Here is a 26,087-nt window from a genome sequence, read left to right on the forward strand (position 1 = left end):
AGATACCAGAAGCTGAGATTTCCACCATGCTTGCTAATAATACTTTTAAGGGTGGAATACCAAAGAAACTTGGACATCCGGGGGTACCAACTATACCATGCTCCATTAAAAGAAACTATGTTAAAACTGCTTTATGTGATCTTGGAGCTGGTGTTAGTGTTATGCCTTTCTCTTTGTATCCTAGACTTGAATTGAATAAGTTGACACCCACGAAAATTACAAATGGCTGATAAATCAAGTGCTATACCCATCGGTATTTGTGAGGATGTGCCTATTGTGGTTGCAAACATTACTGTCTTAACGGACATTGCTATTCTCGATATTCCCGAGGACGACAGTATGTCAATCATCCTTGGTGGACCATTTTTGAATACTGCAGGGGCTATTATTGATTGCAACAAAGGCAATGTCACTTTTCATGTTAATGGTAATGAGCATACGTTACACTTTCCAAAGAAACAACCTCAAGTTCATAGTATCAATTCTATCAGAAAAATTCAAACTATTACTATTGGAGGTTTTGAATTCCCTCTTCCTACTATCAAAAATAAATATGATATTCTTATTTTTGGGGAAATGCATATCCCCATTGAGGTAACCAAGTGTTATTCGAAAATTCTCCGGTTTCATGTCATTCGGAAGAAGTTCGTTAATAAGACTTGATCAACCTTGCTAATGGATTCCTTTTGATGAGAATGAGATGGACGAATTTAGAAGGCAAAACTCTCTTTACCCATCTTTTACTTTCTATTATTTAGAATAAATTAAGCAAAATTAGTATTTTATGTCTGTCTTTTGAATTATCCATGCGATAAAAAATGTCCCGAATAAAAGTTCTCCAAATGCCCTAAAAATTTAGTATGATTTTTTGTATAATATTTTAGAATTTCTGGTGCAAAGAACACACCAGGGGGCCTCACCAGCTGGCCACAAGGGTGGAGGGCGCGCCCACCCCGCTGGGGCGTGCCCCCTAACCTTGTGGGCCCCGTGGCCTCCTTCCACTTATTCCATCACCCATCCACTCCTTCTTCCACCAGAAAAAATCACTCCATAGCTCAAACTCGCGTTCTTGCTCATCTTGCTGCCATTTTCGATCTCCTTGCTCAAAGGCCCATTCAAAAAACTGCTTTGGGGGATTATTCTTTGGTATGTGACTCCTCCAATGGTCCAATTAGTTTTTGTTCTAGTGCTTTATTTTTTGCAAATTTTTGCTACCTTGGTGACCCTGTTCTTAAGCTTGCATGTCAAATTTATATGGTCCAAAGCAATTTTGATGCATGATATAGCCTCTAGGCACTTTTAGGAGTAGTTGCTATCAATCTTGTTGAATTTGGTTCACTTTCATTTTGAGTCACTAAAAATTTATGTTCATGGTGATTTATATCCTACTCATGCTTGCATTCAATGTTGGTTAATCTCAATTCATGTTTATGACTGTTGTCGCTCTCTAGTTGGTCGCTTCCCAGTCTTTTTTCTAGCCTTCACTTGTACTAAGAAGGAATACTGCTTGCGCATCCACTTCCATAAACCCCAAAGTTGTTCCATATGAGTCCACCATACCTTCCTATATGCAGTATTTACCTGCCGTTCCAAGTAAATTTGCAAGTGCCAAACTCTAAACCTTCAAATGATAATCTGTTTTGTATGCCCGAATAGCTCATGTATCAACTAGGGCTGTCAATATCTTCCATGCTAGGTGGGTTATTCTCACGATGAGTAGACTCCGCTCATCATTCACGAGAAAATGGCTGGTAACTGAGATGCCTAGTCCCTTGCTCAAAGCAAATCAAATAAAAATAACTGCATACAGAACTCCCCCAGGATTGTTGTTAGTTGGACGGTACCCGTTGTTTTGGGCCTACCGTGGAGTGTTCTTGTTGGTGATGGGGGAGTATAAACTTTACCATTCTATTTGGGGACCGCCTATAATGTATGTAGCATGGAAGATACCGGGATCTCTTGGCTTTTATGTTGACAATGAAAGCATACCGCTCAAAATATTATTCAATATCTATTTCAAAACTCGAGCTCTGGCACCTCTGCAAATCCCTGCTTCCCTATGCGAAGGGCCTATCTATTTACTTTTATTGATGAGTCATCCTCCTCTTATAAAAAGCACCAGTTAGAGAGCAACACTGTCATTTATATGCATTGTTATTAATTTATATTGAGTATGACTGTGACTAGATCTCTTTTACCATGAATTACAATGTCCAGTCAGTCCTTGATTTTCAGGGGTGCTCTGCATTTATGTTTTGCGGTCTCAGAAAGGACTAGCGAGATACCATCTTGTTATATTGTATCATGATTGTTTTGAGAAAAGTGTTGTCATCCGAGATTTATTATTATTGCTCCCTAGTTGATTATGCCATTGATATGAGTAAATGTGAGACCCAAATGTTATTGTGAATATGGTTAGTTCATGATCTTTGCTAAAAACTTGAATGCTGGCTTTACATATTTGCAACAACAAGATCAAACAGAGTTTGTAAAAGTTTTTCTTTATCACTTTTAGTTTTTCAACTGGATTGCTTGAGGGCACGCAATGGGTTAATCTTGGGGGAGTTGATACGTCTCTGTCGTATCTTCTTCTCCAAACTCATTTGCCCTTGTTTTGGACTCTAACTTGCATGATTTGAATTGAACGAACCCAGACTGATGCTATTTTTAGCAGAATTGCCATGGTGTTATTTTTGTGCAGAATAAAAAGTTCTCGGAATGACCTAAAACTTCACGGAGATATGTTTTGGAATTAATAAAAAATATTGGAGAAAGAATCAACTGAAGGGGCCCACACCCTAGCCACAAGGGCGGGGGGGGGGGGGCGCCCACCCCCCTGGGGCGTGCCACCCGACCTTGTGGGCCACCTGGACCTCCGCCGACATCAACTCCAACTCCATATATTCTCTTTCGGGGAGAAAAAAATCAGAGAGAAGGATTCATTGCGTTTTACGATACGGGGCCGCTGCCAAGCCCTATTCTTCCTTGGGAGGGCAGAACTGGAGTCCGTTTGGGGCTCCGGAGAGGGGAATCCGTCGCCATCCTCATCATCAACCATCCTCCATCACCAATTTCATGATGCTCACCACCGTGCATGAGTAATTCCATCATAGGCTTGCTGGACCGTGATGGGTTGGATGAGATTTACCATGTAATCGAGTTCGTTTTGTTAGGGTTTGATCCCTAGTATCCACCATGTTCTAAGATTGATGTTGCTATGACTTTGCTATGCCTAATGCTTGTCACTAGGGCCCGAGTGCCACGATTTCAGATTTGAACCTATTATGTTTTCATGAATATATTTGTGTTCTTGATCTGATATTGCAAGTTATAGTCACCTACTACGTGTTATGATCCGGCAACCCTGAAGTGAAAATAGTCGGGACCACTCCCTGTGATGACCGTAGTTTGAGGAGTTCATGTATTCACTAAGTGATAATGCTTTGGTCCGGTACTCTTTTAAAAGGATGCCTTAACATCCCTTAGTTTCGAATAGGACCCCACTGTCATGGGAGGGTAGGACAAAAGATGTCATGCAAGTTCTTTTCCATAAGCACGTATGACTATATTCAGAATACATGCCTACATTATATTGATGAATTGGATCTAGTTTTGTGTCACCCTATGTTATGACCGTTGCATGATGAATGGCATCCGACATAATTATCCATCATTGATCCATTGCCTACGAGCTTTTCACATATTGATCTTTGCTTCTTTACTTTTCCGTTGCCACTATTACGATTGCTACAATACTACTACTATTACTTTTGCCACCATCACCTCTACTTCCATACTACTTTGCTACTAAATACTTTGCTACAGATATTAAGTCTTTCAGGTGTGGTTGAATTGACAACTCGGCTGCTAATACTCGAGAATATTCTTTGGCTCTCCTTATGTCGAATCAATAAATTTGGGTTGAATACTCTACCCTCAAAAACGGTTGCGATCCCCTATACTTGTGGGTTATCACCGCTGTCGGTGTCAAAACCGGCGGATCTCGGGTAGGGGGCTAGATCAATCAACTCTTGTAAATTCGGCGATCCAAAGTATTCCCCGCTTAATCAGATGTGGAGCTCACCAGACGTATTCTTGGAATTGCCGAAGAGTACCTCCGATGCGCGCGATTTTACCAAGCGCAGGAAGGGTGTGCCATGGAGAAGCTTTTTTGGTCATAGTTTGGCGCGCTAAAGCGTCCGCTGTTACTGAATGAACATATGGCCCAGTGGGCCGAGCTCCATAGGATATCCGGTTCTGCCATGAAGGATGTCATAGTCCGGCTGTGGCCTACTGAGCCCATTCAGAATATTTACTTCAGTTTGGTGCAACGGCTTGTGGATGCGGTGCCGCGTATCGACGCCGTTAAGCGTTCAACATGCATTGAAGGTGCACGGATGGCCTTTGCCCATGTCAAAACATACTGGGCGAAGATGAAGGCCACCGATGTTGCAGCCAGGAGTCCCCTTAAGGGTAAGGACCATCACGCACCCAAACACTATTTCGAGGACATTTTAGATGGTGCCCGCTTGATAGATGGTCAGTGCTTGAAAGATATGATATTTGAATGGAATGTATTGAAATTGTAAAAGATAATATTATGATAATATTATGATTTTTGCTTAAAAGATTTTGGTTCCTCCTGTGCGGCCGCTTTTGTATAATCTAAAAGTTTTCCAGTCATCAAATTTAGCCCCTCGTAGAAAATACGGGGGTGTTCGTAAAAGCACTTGGTCACTCTTAACCCAACGTTTTGGTCCATGAAGGAGGTGTCAATGCGGTTTACGAGGCAATTGGACTATAGGGCGTTAACACTTTCACTTAGCCATAGGATTTTAATGGTGGGTCTACGATATAAACCCTGGTATGTACGCGGTTATCCCAATGTGGTGCGTTTACATGTATGACCTGAAGAAAGGTCCTTCGTGTAATACGGGGGGAATCACGAAAGATTCCGATAAGTCGTCGAGTGGTTGACCAGCTCTCGCCGCATCATGATAGTCAGTTTTCGGCTTTCTCTACTAAGGTGCTCATCTAGGTAAACCAGGGCACAATCGCAGTAGTTCTCCCTTTACTACCTTAGCCGATAGAGCGGAACATAAGGTAGCAAGCACATCAGCCGGGCAACCCAACTATTGACCCAAGACATGATTTGGAGCTGATGCATATAAGGCCAAACTCGTGACGCCGAAGTATGCTATACAACTGTTCGGACTTGTTGGCAATTTATTGTTCCCATCTCGAGCCCCTGGCGAGTTATGGCGGAGCGTGTGAAATAACAAAAGGAGAAAAATATAATTTTTTAGAGAAAAGTGAATACTGGATACAGATTATATTCACTAGAACTTGAGTGATATGCCAATCGTTGTTTTGTATATAATAACGACACGACCCCCGCTATTTGACATGCCAAGGGTCGACGGCTCAGGTAGAAGGCACTTTACAGGCTCGCAAAATAGAGAGTGCGGTCTACAAAAAGTTTTTTTGGACCTCCTATCGTACGCCTGTGCCACCTTTCCTCGATGAAGGGGCTCCTTGAAGGGAGTAACTTTTGGATGAGTGTACAAACTCGAACTCCGATAGAGTCGGTGAGATGACCAGCCTGCGAGTCACCTGTGGTAAGGGATAAAAACCGGTTAGACAAGAAAAGAAGGGGGTTATGGGAGTACTTGTAGGCCCGTTCGTATTGTGCCTCCGCCGATGCCCATGGTATTTTAAGTGCATAATTATGTATGTGCGGTATAGATTTCGGGGTGTATGAGGAGGACGGCGGAGGCCGAACTGCTAGTCCAGCTCCATAATTGGTCGGTCCTGCTGAATGGAGATCGACGGCTTAATGGCCGACAAGGTATGCGGTTTAATAAGACAGATTTTTACTCCGGCTGGAGGGAACGTAGTATGATCCTCATTCCGGAGGGAGTACGTCTCATGCTCCTCTGTAGGGGCGTGTGTCATGTATACCATGTTCACTGTTTTTACCTCAAGGGGAAATTGCTTCTGACCCCCGGTATTTGGTTGGTGAATATCTTCATCATCTCTATCACTGGGCGGCCTTTTCCCCTTGTGTTCGGCGTTGAGCTTGCCGACCTGCTTGAAGACCCAACAACTTCTATTGGTATGATTAGCTGGTTTATCGGGGTTGCCATGAATCTGGCAGGGCCAATCCAATATCTTGTCTAAATTGGATGGTTTGTCTCTGTTTGCCTTGAATGGCTTTTTCCGTTGACCGGGTTTGGGGCCACTGAATCCGGCGTTGACCGATGTGTCGCGTGTTCTTTCATTATCATTGCGAAGTTTGTGTTTGCTTTGTCGAGGTTTGCCATTGCCGTTCTTTAGCTTGTTTTGAAGCTCTTGACATTCCCCTTCCCACGAAAATACCACCAACATCATTTAACTCCATCAAATTTTTGAAACTTTGGCATCTTTGCCTAGGGCTTCCGTCACATCATCCGCTACACCACTACCGACTTCCGCAGCCTAACCAATATTGATCCCCATCACATTAGTGGTTGTTTGAGTTGTGATTTGAGTCTCTAAGGTGTCTAGGCTACTTAGGGACGGTTGCTTCTTCATCAACCACCACCACCACCATAACATCCGCATAGTTTTGCCCACCTCACACTCCCGCCACACCAATTTAACCCAATTTTATTTGTGTTGTGAGTTGTGCCTCCTAAGGTGTTTTGGCTACTTAGGGACCGTGATTCCAACTCTGACACCGTGTATAGTCCACCACCTTACCCTCCATTTCCGCATTGCCTACTCGCAAAACCCATCATTGCATTTCCGAAATCCCATTGAGCTTTCGCAACCACCACCGCATTCCCTCTACCACCATTTGACATTTGACATTTGAGATTTTGAGTTCGCGGTTTTTCCGTTTCCTAAGGTGTTTCGGCTACTTAGGGACGAGTCTCCATCATCTTGGTATCTCCATCAAGATCACCGCCACTCATCATTGCCACGGACGGTAACCTCCATATCATCTTGGTATCGTGGTATCCCTCCATTGTATATTCCCTTGCCATTGCATTGTTAACCCCTAGCCCATTTTGCATCACTTGCCTATCGAGACTAGCCATTTGAGTATTGCCGGCAATGTTACTTGTGCACATTAGTGATCTACACCATACATTGTATACATAGCATATCATATTGGTATCATATCATCCCTTATTCCACAAGTTTGTTCCCACTTATATACAATTGCTATCTTGGTTTGTGCATTGTGCTAAAGTGACCATACAAAAAAAAGAATAAGCTTTTAAGCAAAAGAGAGAGCAAAGAAGCTTGTAAGCAATAGCCATAGCATCATACCACATTGCATATAAGATCATCTTGGATCACCTTGTGAGAAACACCAGGAACCATACATACATAGCATACTTGGGATAGAAAGTTATCCATTTTGCATCTTATAGGTTGTGCACAAGTGTTGTGTCCGCCTATTGAGCAATCGTGCTAGCGCCTCTCTTGAGTTGTGCAACACGAGCGTTTTCCGTGGATTCCACATTTGGTGCTCATCCTTGGTTGCACGATCCCATTTATCTATCCGTGTGTGCGTTTCCGTGTGCAATTCATTGCTATTGGTCTACTGGTTTCACTTGCGAATTTGTGAATCTCTTTCAACATTATTGACTCTTGCTAACATTTTGCATCAAATTTTTTGTGCCACTATCCTCACCGAGCTCCACCATAAGCCTTACTTGTGTAGGTGTGAGAAACCGACAAGAATTGGTATCAATTGTGCTATTTCCTTGTTCCACATTGGAGTGATCATTGATCCACCTTCAACTTCGGTCAAGGTACATTTGGTATTCGTTCTTCTCTTTCTCCCACTCATATTGGCTCGAGTCTTGTGATGGATAGGCAAGGTATTTCATCTCCGGTCTTCCACAACAATGACGGCGTGAACAACTACATCACCAAAGCGTCAATCTTCGACCTACAACAACAAATGCAAGGCGCACAATCAAGATTGAGAGAGCGCATTGAGAACCTCTCCATTGACATTCGACACTCCGAAGAGAGGAAAAGGGACAACATCGACAATAAGCTTTCCGCACAAAAGGAGGAGCAAGATGCAAGGATGGAGGAGATTCGGGCCTTGATCAAGTCTTCTTCCCCTTCATCATCCTCAAGGCGGCGACGAGCAAGTAAATCATCTTCGGAGCGCCCAAGCGATGCAAGCGCAAGTTGTCCACGTCCACATCTCCATGGCGACCAACATCACGTTCGTGATCCACATCGTCATTGTAACATCCCAAATTTTCAATTTGGAATGTTATACATTAGATCATCATTGCATATCATATTTTATTTTGCATTTTGGTTGATCCTAGAAATTCTACGCAACTCAAGGACCCACAGAGAGAGTTGGGGATTTCGTTATTTTCATATTTGAGTTTTCTCAAATTTTGAGAATAGGATCATTTGATTTTATTTATTTTATCATCAATTATTTCTATTACAAAAATATGAGAGAGGGAATAAAATGACTTTCCCAAAATAAAGAAATATTGAGGATTTAATAATAAAATCAAATAAGATTTTATTTCGGAGTTTTTCGATGTTTTATTTGAATTTAGGAAAAATGTGCGTTTTTCAAAATTGCATTTAGGTCTCAAATAAATGTTCACCTTGCGTGGCTTGATTTTAAAAGCCCATGAAAATTTATTTCGGAATTTTTGGAGTCCGTTTATTATTTCTTTTTATTTTTCTTCAGAGCGGAATAATTTAAAAACAAAAAAAACGAACTGACCTAACGGGCCGTGTCCGACTAGGACTCTGGCCCGACTAGGCAATATAAGCCGGCCCAGCCCCCCCGGGAGAAACCCAAGCCGCCAGCCCCGCTCGCCCCCACGCGCCACCGCCGCCGAGGTTCGCCGCCGCCTCGACTTCCATGCCAACGTTTTTAAAAAAAAATTAGATCGGTTTTCGTCGGTTTTTTTAGTTTCGGTTTTTTTAAATAGATCGGTTTTTCCGGTTTATTTAAATAGTGAGTGTTCGTCCGTTCGTTCGTTCTAGCGAGTGTTCGTCATTTTTCTTTTTCTCGGATTAAATCCACGATTTTTCTGATCGCGATTCCTGATCCGATTTTTGTTTTAGTATAACTTTTCGCTCGTTTATCGGAATCAGGCGATTCAAGCGCCTAGAGATTCGTCTCGACACCCTCTATCCGTTTAATCAACTTAAACAAGATTTTGCTACTGTAAAATTTGCCCTAGATCCAGATTACTAGAACGAAGTTGTTTTCTTTCGCCGTTTGACTTTCGTTGTTTCGTTCGATTTGATTCTTTTTGCCAACCGGAGTTCTTAAGTTGAACCTTCTGGTTAGATCTCTTATTTGAGTTTTACCTGTGCATTAGATGAGTACTTATTGTATGCTTGTTTGTTTGTCTGCGATAGAATACCCGGAGTGCGCCGCCTGATACTTCGAATCGTTAGGTTTCGCGGATCATCAGCAAGGCAAGTAACACTTTGATCATACCTTTTCTACTACCCAGTTTTATTGCATTAGATCAATCCTCACACATTGCATGATTAGGATCTAATTAAATTGTGGGATGGGAAGTAGATGAGGTAGTACCTATTACCTGTTATTGTCAAACCTTTGGGAGTTACTTCTACGTTTGCTTATTATGCCATGCTATGCTAGTAGACGTGGATTGGGTGAGTGATATCCATGACAGATGTGAGATTGTTAATTAATGGTTTATCTAAGGTGGCAACTTAAACACACATCTGGGTGGATGTAGCGACCTGACCCGAATGGATCAAGTCTCTGTGCTTAAGTGTCATCCCTGGATCGGTATGCTGACACACACAGTACTCGAAGGATTTATAACAGAGGTAAATCACATGTATAAAGTAACGTAAATACTATTACCTCAATCCATATAGCGGAAGCAACAAGGTTGTGGATTCCCATCAACACCAACGGCAAAGTTGAGTGTAGAAATCGTAACCCTAACGTATCACTTACTCGACGTAAGGAACCTGCAACATGAGACGTTGCAGCCCAAAACGGGTCAGTACATTGAATGTACTAGCAAATTCACACCATAGAGAATGATGAACAATGGCTATCACTATATGCATATATGGCTGGTGGAAAATGCTCTATGGTTATAAGGTTTTTGCTAAAAGCCAATTTTTCCCTACTGCAAAGGAATAAATTTATTTAACTATCATGGTGGTTGTTGAACATTGAGAATGGTTGACAGCATTCTCAATCCCAATTAAGTAACATCATTAAACCTAACAATATTCATTTAAAGTAACGTGATGAGATCAACAGGATAATCCAAGAACTAGATACTCAAGATGTCCATAACTGGGGACACGGCTAATCATGATTAGTTTATACACTCTGCAGAGGTTTGCGCACTTTTCCCCACAAGACTCGATCACCTCTGTTTGGTTTCTCGCACTACATGGTGTTTGAGAAGACGGATGACCGAGACATAGTCTTTCAGAAGTGCTAGCACCTTACGATTGGGTAGACTGGTACACCTACATCCCCTACATCTGCTAGTCTACCATTGTAAGAGTTCGCACAACTTAGTCAACTATGCCAGAGCCCATAATGGCTTGTGGCTGCACACGGAAGTTTCTAGTATGAAATATCTTATGATCCCTTTGAGCCTGGGTGGCGGTCCAAAAAAACAGGCAAGTCTTGATAGACATTAGGTGCCTCAATCCACCTAGATGTGTGTTAGGTTGCCACCTTAGATAAACCATTAATTAACAAACTCACATCTGTCATGGATATCACTCACCCAATCCACGTCTACTAGCATAGCATGGCATAATAAGCAAATGTAGAACTCCCAAAGGTTTCATAATAATACAGGTGATAGGTACTACCTCATCTACTTCCCATCCCACAATTTAATTAGATCCTAATCATGCAATGTGTGAGGATTGATCTAATGCAATAAAACTGGGTTGTAGAAAAAGTATGATCAAAGTGTTACTTGCCTTGCTGATGATCCGCGAGACCTAGGGTTTCGAAGTAACAAGCGGCGCAATCCGGGTGATCTATCGCAGACAAACAACAAGCACACAATAAGTACTCATCTAATGCACAGGTAAAACTCGAACAAGAGAACGAACCAGATAGTTCAACTTAAGAACTCCGGTTGCAAAGAAAGAACGAACCGAACAAACGACGGAAAACAAACGGCGGAAGAAAACAACTCAGTTCTAGCAAGTTGAAACTAGGTCAAATTTTACCATAGCAAAAACTTGTGTAAGTTGATTAGACAGAACAGCGGTTTCGAAACGAAACTCCAGGCGCTTGAATCGCCTGATTCCGATAAACGAACGAGAAGATAAACTAGAACGAAGATCGGATCTGAGATCACGATCGCAGAATAAATCCGACGATAAGAAAAAGAAGAACGGTTAAATGAACGGACGTCGTTAACCGGGAACAATTGGTGATCACGTTCGTTGAGACGAACGGTCCGGCGAACGGTCCCAAGGCAACTAAATCAGAAAAGAAAATGAATCCGATCTAGGGTTTCGGAAAAGAAAACCGAACGAAAAACCGATCTAGAAAACCGGAACGGTTTTAGAAGAGAACCGGAAAGAAAACGAATCGGAAGAGAAGAAAAGAATCGGAACGATTAGAAGAAAACGATCCGAGGAAAAGAGACGCGGGGCAACCTCGGCGAACGGGGCTCCGGCGGCGTGGCGTAGGGCGGCGGCGGCATGGGCAAGGTGCGGCGGCGCGGCTAAAGGGCGGCGGCGGAGGGTGAGGAGCGCGGGGTGGGGCGCGGCTTGGGAGGAGAGAGGGGCTTGGGTTTTGGTGTGAGGATAGGGGGGTGTGGGGGTATTTATATAGGTGAGGGGTGAGGAGACTTGGGGTAGGGGACAAGAAATAGAGTAGGAATAGGAAAACGAAACAAAGGAAAGGGGAGGGGATAACCCTAGCCGGACTCGGCTAGAGCAAGAGGCGGCGGCGGCTGGCGCCTGCCTTGCCTGGCGCACGGCGCGCAGGGAGGCTGGAGAGGTGGCCGGCTGGCTGGGCCTTTGGCCCGGCTGGCCTGCGGGTTTTTTTAACTGGTTCCGCGCGCAGAAAAACAAGAAAAAGAAAAACTAAATGGGCTCCAAAATCCCTAAAGTAAATTTTCCCCGACTCCTAAAAATGAGTCGAACAAAATGAACTTTTCTATGGACCTAAAATGCAATTTTTGAAAACGCGCATTTTTCCCTATCCAAATAAAACGCAAACAAAACTCCGGAAAAACCAAAATTGATCTATTTATTAAATCTTCATTTTTCCTAAATTTTGGGAAAGTCATATTATTCCCTCTCTCATTTTTTTTATATTGGAAAAATAATTGAAGATGAAATAAATAAATCAAATGATCCTCTTTTCAAATTCGAGAAAACTCTCAAATATGAAAATGACGAAATCTCCAACTCTCTCCGAGGGTCCTTGAGTTGCGTGAAATTTCTAGGATCGACCAAAATGCATGAAAATATGATATTCATGATGATCTAACGTATAACATTCCAAATTGAAAATTAATTCCAAAAGGACTTGAAATTGATCCTTTGAAACTCCCAACTCATATTTCATAAATTGAAGAAGTCATTTTATCTTCTCTCGTGAAAATCATTGAGTTGCATAAAGTTTCTGAAGTGGAAAATATTTCCCAATGGAATTCAAATATTTTTCAAACACCCTTTTCATTTTTTAAATGGAAGAAGTTATGTCATCTTCTCTCTAGGGTTTTGTGTTGAAAAGAATTTGAATTCATGGAGATCATAAAAGCAAATATGAAAGTTTGGGAAAGTCCTTTTATTCCCTCTCATTTAACTTTCAAAAGTTTCGAATTCACTCACTTTCAGACAATCAATCAAACAATCAATCAAATCTATCTATTTATTATAACATTCCAAAATTTAGAATTTTGGGATGTTACAGTGGATTGAGGCACTCGATGTAATAAGTGTGTGATTTCTACTCTGCTATAAATCCTCCGAGTACTGTGTGGTGTCAGCATTACTGATCCAGGGATGACACCGGAGCACAGAGATCAGACCATTTGAGGTCTGGTCGCTACGGAGATGGTATCAGAGCACACGCTGACTGTAGGACACGACCACTAAGTTAGAGACCTAGATCACTATTCACTCTCTTCTCTTCTGACCTCTCATCTTTTCTACTCCTTAGGATGGCGGATGCAAGGAACAAGTTCACACAACCGGATGAAGATACACCCTTTGGACGACACTTGAAGGAAGTCACTAGATACCTAAACATAGGAGTACCAAGCTTCACGGGAACCTACAATGCCACTTTACCTGAAGAAGAGCGCTGAATGATTCAAGTTCTAGTTCCAGGAAGGACATTCATGCCAGTCACTGAGCCCATAGAGTTTTCTTTTGATGCGCCAACTTGGAGTCTAGGAAAGAGCATGGCAGCTCACATCGCCATGGGATGCATTGGAGAAGTCTACCGCAAGGATCTCAAGGATACTATCTACCAGATTTGTGGGCGCAGAGATGAGCACTGGGAGATGATCGGCACCAAGAAGGATAGATCAATCGCATCTTTTATCCAGGAGTTAAATCAGCACATTCGACGACAGGAGAACCAGATGTGCGCCGACATGATAGACCTGAAGAAGGCAAAGACTAGAATCAAGGAACTGGAGGAAGAACTCAAGGCTACACGTGAAGATTATGAAGAGGAAATTGAAGTATTGATGGAGAAGAATGACGACCTGATCAAGAAGATTGGGATATTTATGGGAGGCCCTACGCCAGTAGATGAAGACGAAGAACCCCAGGAGATTAGCCCAGAAGACTACATCATCATCGACGACACCGACTCGGAACCAGATAGTAGCGATGATGACTATGTTGATGAAGCTGGAGCAGATATCATGGAGTCAACAACCAAAGAATATTTCTAGTAGACCACCTCATCAGTAGTAGTAGTCCACCATGTAAATATAGTAGTCCGAGCACTTTTGCAATAGATAGATCTATTGTATGCCCTTGTGAAAGAGCAACTATCCCTAGGTGGTTTTGGTAATTCATAACAACATATAGCTCATTGAGCTAATGCTATTCCAAGATGATTATTTCAGGAAAGCTCAATGATTGGCATGGCATGGATGTGAAAGTGGAACCCTCAAAATGCTAAGGACAAAGGATTGGCTCAAGCTCAAAAGCTCAAGACTCTTCATTTCATATTTTAGTGATCCAAGATCACATTGAGTCCATAGGAAAAGCCAATACTATTAAGGAGGGATGAGGTGTTGCTTAATGAGCCTCTTGCTTCATGTGCTTAGTGATATGCTCCAAAACCCTCAACTACTTTCCCACATCCACATATGACCTAAACTCTAAGCCAAACTCGGTCCTACCGATTTTTCCTATCCGGTGCCACCGAGTTTCACTTGTCATTAGCCACTGCCAAAACCCTAGCAATTCGATTCTACCGATAAGGTTCTCGGTCCCACCGAGATGGGGTTGCAATCTCTCTGTTTCCCTTTCGTAACTTTTCGGTCCCACCGAAAGAGCAAATCGGTCCCACCGAGATTGCAATGTAAACTCAGTGTTTCCCCTTTGTAACTTTTCGGTCTCACCGAGTTCCACTCGGTCCCACCGAAAGAGCAAATCGGTCCCACCGAGTTTGCCTGACCAACTCTCTGGTTAGCTAATTACCAAACTCGGTCTCACCGAGTTTGTGTAATCGGTCTCACTGAGATTACGTTATGCCCAAACCCTAACCGAATCGGTCCTACCGAGTTGCATGTCAGTCCCACCGAAATTCCTAACGGTCACTAGGTTTACTATTTCGGTCAGACCGAGTTTTATGATTCGGTCCCACCGAGATTGGAAATCTGTGTAACGGTTGGATTTTGTGTGGAGGCTATATATACCCCTCCACCTCTTTCTCATTCAGTGAGAGAGCCATCAGAACACACACATCATTCCAACTCATTTGTTCTGAGAGAGAACCACCTACTCATGTGTTGAGATCAAGACATTCCATTCCTACCATATGAATCTTGATCTCTAGCCTTCCCAAGTTGCTTTCCACTCAAATCTTCTTTCCACCAAATCCAAATCCTATGAGAGAGAGTTGAGTGTTGGGGAGACTATCATTTGAAGCACAAGAGCAAGGAGTTCATTACCTACACACCATTTGTTACTTCTTGGAGAGTGGTGTCTCCTAGATTGGCTAGGTGTCACTTGGGAGCCTCCGTCAAGATTGTGGAGTGAACCAAGGAGTTTGTAAGGGCAAGGAGATCGCCTACTTCGTGAAGATCTACCGCTAGTGAGGCAAGTCCTTCGTGGGCGATGTCCATGGTGGGATAGACAAGCTTGCTTCTTCGTGGACCCTTTGTGGGTGGTTGCTTCTTCGTGGACCCTTCGTGGGTGGAGCCCTTCGTGGACTCGCGCAACCGTTGCCCTTGGGTGGAGCCCTGTGTGGACTTGCGCAACCGTTACCCTTCGTGGGTTGAAGTCTCCATCAACGTGGATGTAGGATAGCACCACCTATCCGAACCACGGGAAAAACATCCGTGTCTCCAATAGCGTTTGAATTCTCCAAACCCTTCCCTTTATATTCTTGCAAGTTGCATGCTTTACTTTCCGCTGCCAATATACTCTTTGCATGCTTGCTTGAATTGTGTGATGATTGCTTGACTTGTCCTAGAATAGCTAAAATCTGCCAAGAACTAAAATTGGGAAAAGGTTAAGTTTTTATTTGGTCAAGTAGTCTAATCACCCCCCTCTAGACATACTTTCGATCCTACAAGTGGTATCAGAGCTTTGGTCTCCATTTGCTTGATCTCCATAGCTTTTGGTGGTCATAGCGTTGGTTTCACAACCTAGGAGAGTATGGCGTCTAGCGAGGGAAATTATCACCGTAGAGGTCCTTACTTTGATGGTACTAATTTTGCTAGTTGGAAGCATAAAATGAAAATGCATATTCTTGGACATAACCCCGCCGTTTGGGCTATTGTGTGTGTTGGTTTGCAAGGTGACTTCTTTGAAGGGAGAGAACCAAACCGTGAAGCTACCGCGGATGAGTTGAAGATGTTGCAATACAATGCTCAAGCTTGTGATATTCTCTTCAACGGATTGTGCCCCGAAGAATTCAACAAAATCAGCCGCCTTGAGAATGCAAAGGAAATTTGGGACACTTTGATTGATATGCACGAAGGTACCGACTCCGTCAAGGAATCCAAGTTGGATGTGCTTCAAAGTCAACTTGACAAGTTCAAGATGAAGGATGGTGAAGGTGTCGCTGAAATGTACTCTAGGCTTGCTCTCATCACAAATGAGATTGCCGGCTTAGGAAGTGAAGAGATGACCGATAAATTCATCATCAAGAAGATCCTAAGAGCCTTGGATGGAAAATATGATACCGTGTGCACATTGATCCAAATGATGCCCAATTACAAAGATCTCAAGCCAACGGAAGTGATTGGAAGAATTGTTGCTCATGAGATGTCACTTAAGGATAAAGAGGAACTTCACAACAAATCAAGTGGTGCCTATAAAGCCTCATGTGAAGCCCCTACATCATCAAGTGAGAAACAAGACTTCAATGAAGAATTGAGCTTAATGGTGAAGAACTTCAACAAGTTCTACAAGAGTAGAAGCAAAGATAGAAGCTCCAAATCAAGGTCCTACAATGACAAAAGATCTTCTAGTCGAGAGCGAAACTGTTACAATTGTGGAAGACCCGGACACTACTCCAATGAGTGTACGGCTCCCTACAAGAGAAGAGAAGATTCTCCAAAAAGAAGAAGCAAAGGATCACCACCAAGAGAGAGAAGGAGTAGAGATGATCGTTATGAACGAAGATACTCACGGAGAAGCAAGGATTTGGAAAGGAAGGAAAAATCATCGAGGAGCTACACAAGACGAAGACATCAAGCTCATGTTGGTGAATGGGTATCCGGCTCCGACTCCGACAGCCACTCTGAGAGAAGTTATCACTCCGACTCCGAAGATACTCAAGATGAAGGTGTTGCCGGTCTAGCACTTGTGTCAACCAACTCCTACGACATATTTGACTCACCAAATGAAGGAATTGGAAGATGCTTCATGGCCAAAGGTCCTAAGGTAACACACCCCGAGTATGTTGATTTCAATAGTGATGAAGATGACTTGTTAGGTGATGATTTGCTTGGTGACAACTCTAGTGATGAATACTATTATGAAAGACCAATTAATCATGCTAATCAAGATAAAATGAGTGACAATGATAAGGAGAAGATTGAGGCCCTAACTAAAGAACTAAAAACTCTTAAGTTAGCTCATGACACTATCTTCGAAGATCATCGAGAACTTTTAAGAGCTCATGAGAAGCTACGCTTTGAAAAGATCAATCTTGAGCAAGAGCATGAGTTCTTAAAGGCAATCAATGATGATCTCTGCAAGAAAAGTTCTTCTTACATTGCCAAGCGTTTACTCTTATCCACTTACATGCCTCAAGTCAAATCTAACAAGAAATATTCTTCCTCTAGTAGTAACAATGATCATGCTAAATCCAATATTGTTGCTTCTAGTAGTTCTCTTGATTCCACTAATGATTCTGTTAGCCAAGTTACACTTGAGCAATAAAATAGCTTATTAAAGGGAATTATAGAGAAAGGAGTGCACAAAAGCCTTGCCGGGAGTAAGCAATTTGAGGAAATTGTGCGCAAGCAAGGAATGCACCGGAAGAATCAAGGTGTTGGTTTTGAACGAAAGTTCAATGCCAATGGAGTTGAGTGGGAAGAAGATCAATACCCCAAGACAAAGTTTGTCCCTCAACAAGAGAAGTATACTTCTTTCAAGGGGACACAAGCTCAAGATGATCTTCCACCACAAGACTACGAGCAAAAAGGCAAGGACAAGCTTCAAGAGGAAATTGATGCATTTGAAGAAGCTCCTAAGACCTTAGTCAAGTGGATTCCCAAGACTTCTTCAAGCTCCACTTCATCAAGTATGACTACAACTCCAAGGATTCCCATCAAGATGATGTGGATCCAAAAGAAGAAGAACTAGAGAGTTCTTGAGGGTGACTCCGCCAAAATACTTCACTCTTATCATTTTGGCAAGAACAAGTGCAATCAACTTCCACATCTTGCACTAGTTCAAGGAGTCACAAACCCTCTTGTTGGTAAGACAAGGGACAAGGTAACCTAAAGTTTTCATGGACATCATCTTTTGTGTGCATCACTCTATGTCTATGGATATCCTTGTTTGTTCCTTGTGGGACTAACCCATGTAGGTATTGAAAGTGCAATTCACTCAAATGGATAGCTCCAAGAGATCTACATCAACATTGAGCATCCACATCTTCAATATCTACATGAAGTCATCATCGACAAAACCCAAGGTTAGTTCATCCCTCTTAGGGGGGGATATCACATCTAGGGGGAGCTTTACTCTAAGACTTGAGCTAAAGCAACTCTAAAGATGTGAACAAAACAATGCTTTATGTAAAAGTGGTAACCCCACTTGAGCTTAAACGATGAGTATGACCTACGATCAAGTGTTCTCACTTGACTCCTAAGTCAATATACTCATATATAGATGACCTAGTCATCGCAAATTGCTTGATAGATGCTAGAATTGGTTGTGCATGCTTTGCCACATATTTCATTTGCTATCTTATTGTGTGAGCATGTTGATTGCATATTTTACTCATTTGAGGACATCCACTTGTTGTTTTGATTGTTTGGCTTTATCTTCTTTTGCCAAGTGGATGGACAAGAATGCCTAAGAACCTCCTCTAGCTATCTATGTTTTTCTCGTCTCAAACTCTATTCATGCTGCATCACAAAATTTGATCAAGTCAGATTCGAACCACTCTGTGTGAGGAGTGCTCGGAGTCCCCGATTCGTCATAGACATAAACTTCCAAAACCTCTTTATGAATCTCGGTCTGACCGATACTCCATTTCGGTCCTACCGAGTTCATTAAGTTGATCTAGGTTTTCGATCTCGGTGCAACCGATTTGAACTTTTCGGTCACACCGAGTTGCAATAACTGCACACAGTTTTGCATCTCGGTGCCACCGAGTTGTTCCACTCGGTCACACCGACAGGGCCGGCTATATATAGTAACGGGCAGAATTTTGGAAATTTCTCCGAAACCTCCTCGCCTGCGCGATAGCCTGCTCTACCTTCGTGGTCTCCGGATCGTCTCCTCGCCGCCAGCAGCCTCCAGTCGCTGGTCTTCGCCGCCGTCAATGGAATTCTGCCCCGCCGTTGCCGCCGTAGCAAGTCCACGCCAAACTAGGGTATGGACTTGATCTTTGTGCTATTCCTCAATCTGATTCCTAGCACATTGTGATCATATTGATTCTTGCCACGATTGAAACACTTCTATCCAGTCAAAACACTCGTAGATTAGGTTTAATTCGAAAATTTTAGGGTTAGGTTTCCGCCGAAACCATCTCGGACCCACCGAGTTGAAAAACTCGGTCCCACCAATCTGGCCTTTGCCATTGCACAAGTGAAACTCGGTCTGACCGAGAATAACTTATCGGTGTGACCGATTTTGGAATTCTGTGAAACCCTAGCAGTCTCGGTCCACCGAACTGTGACTCGGTCTGACCGAGTTCACCAGTTCTGGTGCCAAAACTGCTTCGGTGTCACCGAGTTTGAAAATCGGTAGATCCGAGATGCTTTCTGTGGAAAACTAAAACTAAGTTTTTGAATTAATCTTTTGCAAAAATCTCTGCTTTTTTGTGATGCTCATCCACTCTATCTCTTCTATAATCTATTCACAGGGTCAGCAGTCAGTTTGCAACATGTCTGATCAAAGTGACAGCCAGAACCTCTCAGAGCAGCAAGTTGTGATGAGTGAGGGCACTAGCCCCTCAAGTTCTTCTGATGATGGCAGCAGGAGCACACCCAGCAATCTTCCTAAGGCTGCCACACGTCAAAGGAAGAAGAGAACGTCTGATTCTGAGGATGAAGACTATGTGGCAGAGGAAGAGGCCACTTCCAAGAGGGTTGAGCCAGCTCAAGGCTCAAAGCCAGGCCTGAAAGTCAAGAGGCCAGCAAGGAGGCAGCCAATGTCAAAGGCTAGAGCCTCAACTGAGAAGCCTGCACCTGCTCCCATTGAGCCCATTGCTGCTGAGAGCAAGAAGAGAAAAGAGAGAGTAAACAAAACTGTAGCCAAAGTGCTTGGGAGAGCCTCCATCATGGTAGAAGAGGAGGAGGAAGAAGAGGCAGCTACACCAGCGCCCAAGGCAGCCAAACTTATGGGAGATGCCATAAGGTCAGGAACAGTTGCATCCAAGCCCAAGGAAGCACCTAAGGCTGCACCTAAGCCTAAGACAGCACCAAAGAGAAACACAAGGAGTATACCTGCTGCAGAAAAGAACAAGGCCCCAGTGCCTGAAGCTATTGAAGAAGAGGAAGAGAGTGTCCTTCAGAAGCTCAAGCCCAAGATCCCAGACCACAACGATGCTCATCCTGTGGCTGAGGATATGAAGCTCAGGAGAGACTCAGGGCTCAGGAAGTGGAGAGAAGCAGACCCGTATGCTTCTAGGAGAAGGACTGCCGTGGATTACAGGTTTCATACAAAGGAGCAACAAGACTTTTATGAGACTGTTTTGCTTGACAAGAAGCCAATCGTTTGTGACATGAGATGGGTCGACTGGACCTACATCAAGGAGAATGAGGAGTACTTCCCAGGAGTTCAGGACAGCTTCAGAGCGTGTGGAGTAGAGGACTTTGTTGGGCAGAGGCTCACAAAGTGGAACGAGGAACTCATCATGCAGTTCTACTCCACAACTCACTTTTATCCGGATGGAATGATTACATGGATGTCTGAGGGTACAAGGTACCAATCTACAGTGGCTGAGTGGGCACAGATCATCAATGCCCCAGAAGAGCAAGATGAGGACTTGGATATCTATGCCAAGAATAAGATGGACCATAACTCCATGTCCAACATGTACAAGGAGATCCCCAATGAAGCTCTTGACACATTCAAGTTTGGGTCAGTGCACTATCTGCTCTCAGGATTGCCTACGATCAACTGGATCCTTAGGCACACCCTTCTTCCCAAGTCTGGAGATCACAAGATGATCAGAGGTCATGCTATCAACTTGCTTCATGTTTTTGATGTGCCTCAAAAATTCAAGGTCATGAGTCTTATTGTGGAAACCATTAAGAGGATAGCTGCAGATCAAAAGAGGAGCTGTGGATATGCCCCTCAGATTCAGGAGCTCATCAACTCCAAGATGGGCACAGGCATATATTTGTTGGATAAGGAACACCTGCCCATCCGTCCAGAATTTGAAAACAATGAAGTTGTGATGACAGAGAATGAGCCATCGTCTGCACAAGCATTTGCAAAGAAGGAGAAGGCGAAGAAGGAAAAAGCTGCCAGGATGCCTACTCAAGAAGAGGCATCTGACTATTTCTTGAAGACCAAACAAGAGCAGCTCAGTTACTTGATTGCATCCACGCTGAGAATTGAGCAAAGTCTGGCCAACCTCACTAAGAATCAGCAGAGCCTAGAGAGGATCATGGAACAGAAGTTCTATGACTTGGATGTCAAGGTAACAGAAGTTCAGTCTATAGTGGAGCAGCTCCAGGAGGACATGAATGAGAGGAGAGGCAGGACTACCACTCATGCTTTTTCTAGAGTGCCACAAGGCCCGAGGTCGTCTGCACTGCCAGTTACTGACACAAGAGCCACCACCTCAGCACCAGCTACAGCCTCAGCTCCAGCATCTACCTCAGCTCCAACTCCTGCGACTACTTCAACATCTACAGAAGCCTTTGTCCTTGGAGTGATTCGGACTCCACCACCACCTGAAGATCAAGCCTGAGCGACGACTTAGCACTATGCATTTTCTAGGAACTTTTTGGTAACTTGTTGCCAAAGGGGGAGAAGATGTATAGATCATAGGCTTCGAGAGAGAGAGTGTTGCTTTTCTCTCTTGCTTTATTTGGTGGTTTTTCGAACTTTGTTTGCTTTTGAGTGCTTGATACTATGTCATTATTTGTGAGACATCGATGATCATGTGTTTGATCATAAACTACACTTAATGTTTGCTTAATGCTTGCTTAAATATTATCATTCTATCTATCGTTTGTGATCATTCACTATTCTTGGTGATGAGTGCATGTATTTCAATCTTATCATTTTGAGCGCTCCACCAAGATGTATGTGACATGGAAGAGTAACCCATGATTCTAACTCTTTGTGCATTTGCAGTCCAAAGCAAATTTTAAATATGCACAAATTTAGGGGGAGCTCTTACTTATCACATACTTCTCAAAGCGACGATATATTTCATGCTTATTATCATTTGTCGAAGCTTTGATCTATATGTTGTCATCAATTACCAAAAAAGGGGGAGATTGAAAGAGCAACTATCCCTAGGTGGTTTTGGTAATTCATAACAACATATAGCTCATTGAGCTAATGCTATTCCAAGATGATTATTTCAGGAAAGCTCAATGATTGGCATGGCATGGATGTGAAAGTGGAACCCTCAAAATGCTAAGGACAAAGGATTGGCTCAAGCTCAAAAGCTCAAGACTCTTCATTTCATATTTTAGTGATCCAAGATCACATTGAGTCCATAGGAAAAGCCAATACTATTAAGGAGGGATGAGGTGTTGCTTAATGAGCCTCTTGCTTCATGTGCTTAGTGATATGCTCCAAAACCCTCAACTACTTTCCCACATCCACATATGACCTAAACTCTAAGCCAAACTCGGTCCTACCGATTTTTCCTATCCGGCGCCACCGAGTTTCACTTGTCATTAGCCACTGCCAAAACCCTAGCAATTCGATTCTACCGATAAGGTTCTCGGTCCCACTGAGATGGGGTTGCAATCTCTCTGTTTCCCTTTCGTAACTTTTCGGTCCCACCGAAAGAGCGAATCGGTCCCACCGAGATTGCAATGTAAACTCAGTGTTTCCCCTTTGTAACTTTTCGGTCTCACCGAGTTCCACTCGGTCCCACCGAAAGAGCAAATCGGTCCCACCGAGTTTGCCTGACCAACTCTCTGGTTAGCTAATTACCAAACTCGGTCTCACCGAGTTTGTGTAATCGGTCTCACCGAGATTACGTTATGCCCAAACCCTAACCGAATCGGTCCTACCGAGTTGCATGTCAGTCCCACCGAAATTCCTAACGGTCACTAGGTTTACTATTTCGGTCAGACCGAGTTTTATGATTCGGTCCCACCGAGATTGGAAATCTGTGTAACGGTTGGATTTTGTGTGGAGGCTATATATACCCCTCCACCTCTTTCTCATTCAGTGAGAGAGCCATCAGAACACACACATCATTCCAACTCATTTGTTCTGAGAGAGAACCACCTACTCATGTGTTGAGATCAAGACATTCCATTCCTACCATATGAATCTTGATCTCTAGCCTTCCCAAGTTGCTTTCCACTCAAATCTTCTTTCCACCAAATCCAAATCCTATGAGAGAGAGTTGAGTGTTGGGGAGACTATCATTTGAAGCACAAGAGCAAGGAGTTCATTACCTACACACCATTTGTTACTTCTTGGAGAGTGGTGTATCCTAGATTGGCTAGGTGTCACTTGGGAGCCTCCGTCAAGATTGTGGAGTGAACCTAGGAGTTTGTAAGGGCAAGGAGATCGCCTACTTCGTGAAGATCTACCGCTAGTGAGGCAAGTCCTTCGTGGGCGATGGCCATGGTGAGATAGACAAGGTTGCTTCTTCATGGACCCTTTGTGGGTGGTTGCTTCTTCGTGGACCCTTCGTGGGTGGAGCCCTTCGTGGACTCGCGCAACCGTTGCCCTTGGGTGGAGCCCTGTGTGGACTCGTGCAACCGTTACCCTTCGTGGGTTGAAGTCTCCATCAATGTGGATGTAGGATAGCACCACCTATCCGAACCACGGGAAAAACATCCGTGTCTCCAATAGCGTTTGAATTCTCCAAACCCTTCCCTTTATATTCTTGCAAGTTGCATGCTTTACTTTCCGCTGCCAATATACTCTTTGCATGCTTGCTTGAATTGTGTGATGATTGCTTGACTTGTCCTAGAATAGCTAAAATCTGCCAAGAACTAAAATTGGGAAAAGGTTAAGTTTTTATTTGGTCAAGTAGTCTAATCACCCCCCTCTAGACATACTTTCGATCCTACACCTTGTTTGATTGATTGAAGTGAATTGTTTGCTTTTGCCTAATGTGCATATGGGTAGTGTTTTCTCTTTAGACCCCCTCTATTCTTACATCTCATCTTTTCTAAACCCTCAGATGCCTCCGAGACGTGACCCCGGATTTGCCTTTCCACCGGAGCTCACCCAGTTGATCCAGCAGCAGAATACAGGATGCAGTTGCTAGTCCAGAATCAGAATCAAGGGAACAATAACAACAACCCACCACCACCACCACCACCTGTTGACCACTTAGCCCGTTTTCTTAGGCTGAATCCGCCGGTGTTTTCCAGTAGCACCGAGCTGATAGTAGCAGATGATTGGTTCTGCAAGACAGCTAGGGAGTTGACCACAGCAGGATGCACAGATGCGGAGAAGGTGAAGTTTGCCGCACATCAGCTAGAAGGACCCGCAGCATCATGGTGGGAGAATTTCACAGCCACTTTCCCTGTCGACACTGTCACATGGGACCAGTTTCAGCAGGCTTTTTGTACTGTACATGTTTCAGTAGGAGCTATGGCCATGAAGAAGCGTGAGTTTCGCAACTTATGCCAAGGAGGACGGACAGTTGGCTAGTATGTGGAGGACTTTAGTAAGCTAGCACGTTATGCCCCAGATGACGTCGCTACGGATGCAGCTAAGCAGGAGAAGTTTCTGGAAGGACTGAATGATGAGTTGAGCATGCAGTTGATGGTAGCAACCTTCAACAACTACCAGGAGTTAGTAGATCGTGCTCTTATGATTGAAGGGAAGCAACCGTAGATTGAGAACCGCAAGAGGAAGTATGGACAAGGGAAGTACAATTCAGGAGCTCAGTAGAAGCCACGTTTTACCCCTAGACCGGGAGGACATTTTCAGCATGCCCATGGAGGAGGTAGCTCACACAATCATAATGGCACCATGAATGGGAATGGGAATGGAGGAAGCAATGGCCAGAACCGCACCAACCCCTCAACCCCGGCCAAGAAGGACCTAAGCCAAGTCACTTGTTTTAAGTGTCAGAAGACCGGACATTATGCCAATGAATGTCCTGAAGGCCAAAATGGCAATGGAAGTTCTGGGAAGAAGCCGAACCCTTTCAACAGGGGACAGGTGAACCACGTTAGCGTGGAGGAGGTTGAAGCTCAGCCCGATGCAGTAATAGGTAAGTTTTTGGTTAAGTCATTTACTGCACTCGTTCTTTTTGATACTGGTGCATCGCATTCATACATCTCAAGGGGATTTGTGGATAAGTATAACCTACCAACCCAAGCCCTTAGGTCACCCATGTTAGTAACCTCGCCTGGAGCAGAGTATGTGGCTAGTCTATGGTGTGATCGGTTACCATTAAGGATTGGTGACTATGTTTTTCCCTCAGACCTAATAGTATTGGAATCTCAAGGATTGGATGTGATATTAGGCATGGATTGGTTATCAAAGTATGAAGGGAATATTGAATGTGCTAGTAAGTCAATTTTGCTTACCACCCCAGAAGGGAGAAGGATCAAGTATGTATCCCGGCATGTGCCAAAGAGGACTCAAGTAAATTGCCTAACTGGAGTTGTGCAGGAGGAAGTACCAGTGGTAAGGGATTTCCCTGATGTATTTCCAGAGGAGTTGCCAGGCATGCCACCGGATAGAGATATTGAGTTTTTGACTGAGCTATTGCCAGGCACAGGGCCAATATCAAAGAGACCATATAGGATGCCAGCAAAGGATTTGGTGGAAATTAAGAAGCAGATTAAGGAGTTACTGGATAAGGGAGATATCCGCCCAAGTTCTTCACCTTGGGGATCGCCAGTACTTCTAGTGGAGAAGAAGGATGGATCATTAAGGATGGTTGTTGATTATTGAGGATTGAATGAAGTAACGATCAAGAACAAGTACCCACTACCAATGATCAACGATCTGTTTGATCGATTGCAAGGAGCTAAGGTATTTTCCAGGATCGATATGCGATCAGGATACCA

The sequence above is a fragment of the Triticum urartu genome, chromosome 7A (genome assembly GCF_056163025.1).
Source record: "Triticum urartu cultivar PI428250 chromosome 7A, HENAU_Tu73, whole genome shotgun sequence".
NCBI classification, from domain to species: Eukaryota; Viridiplantae; Streptophyta; class Magnoliopsida; order Poales; family Poaceae; genus Triticum; species Triticum urartu.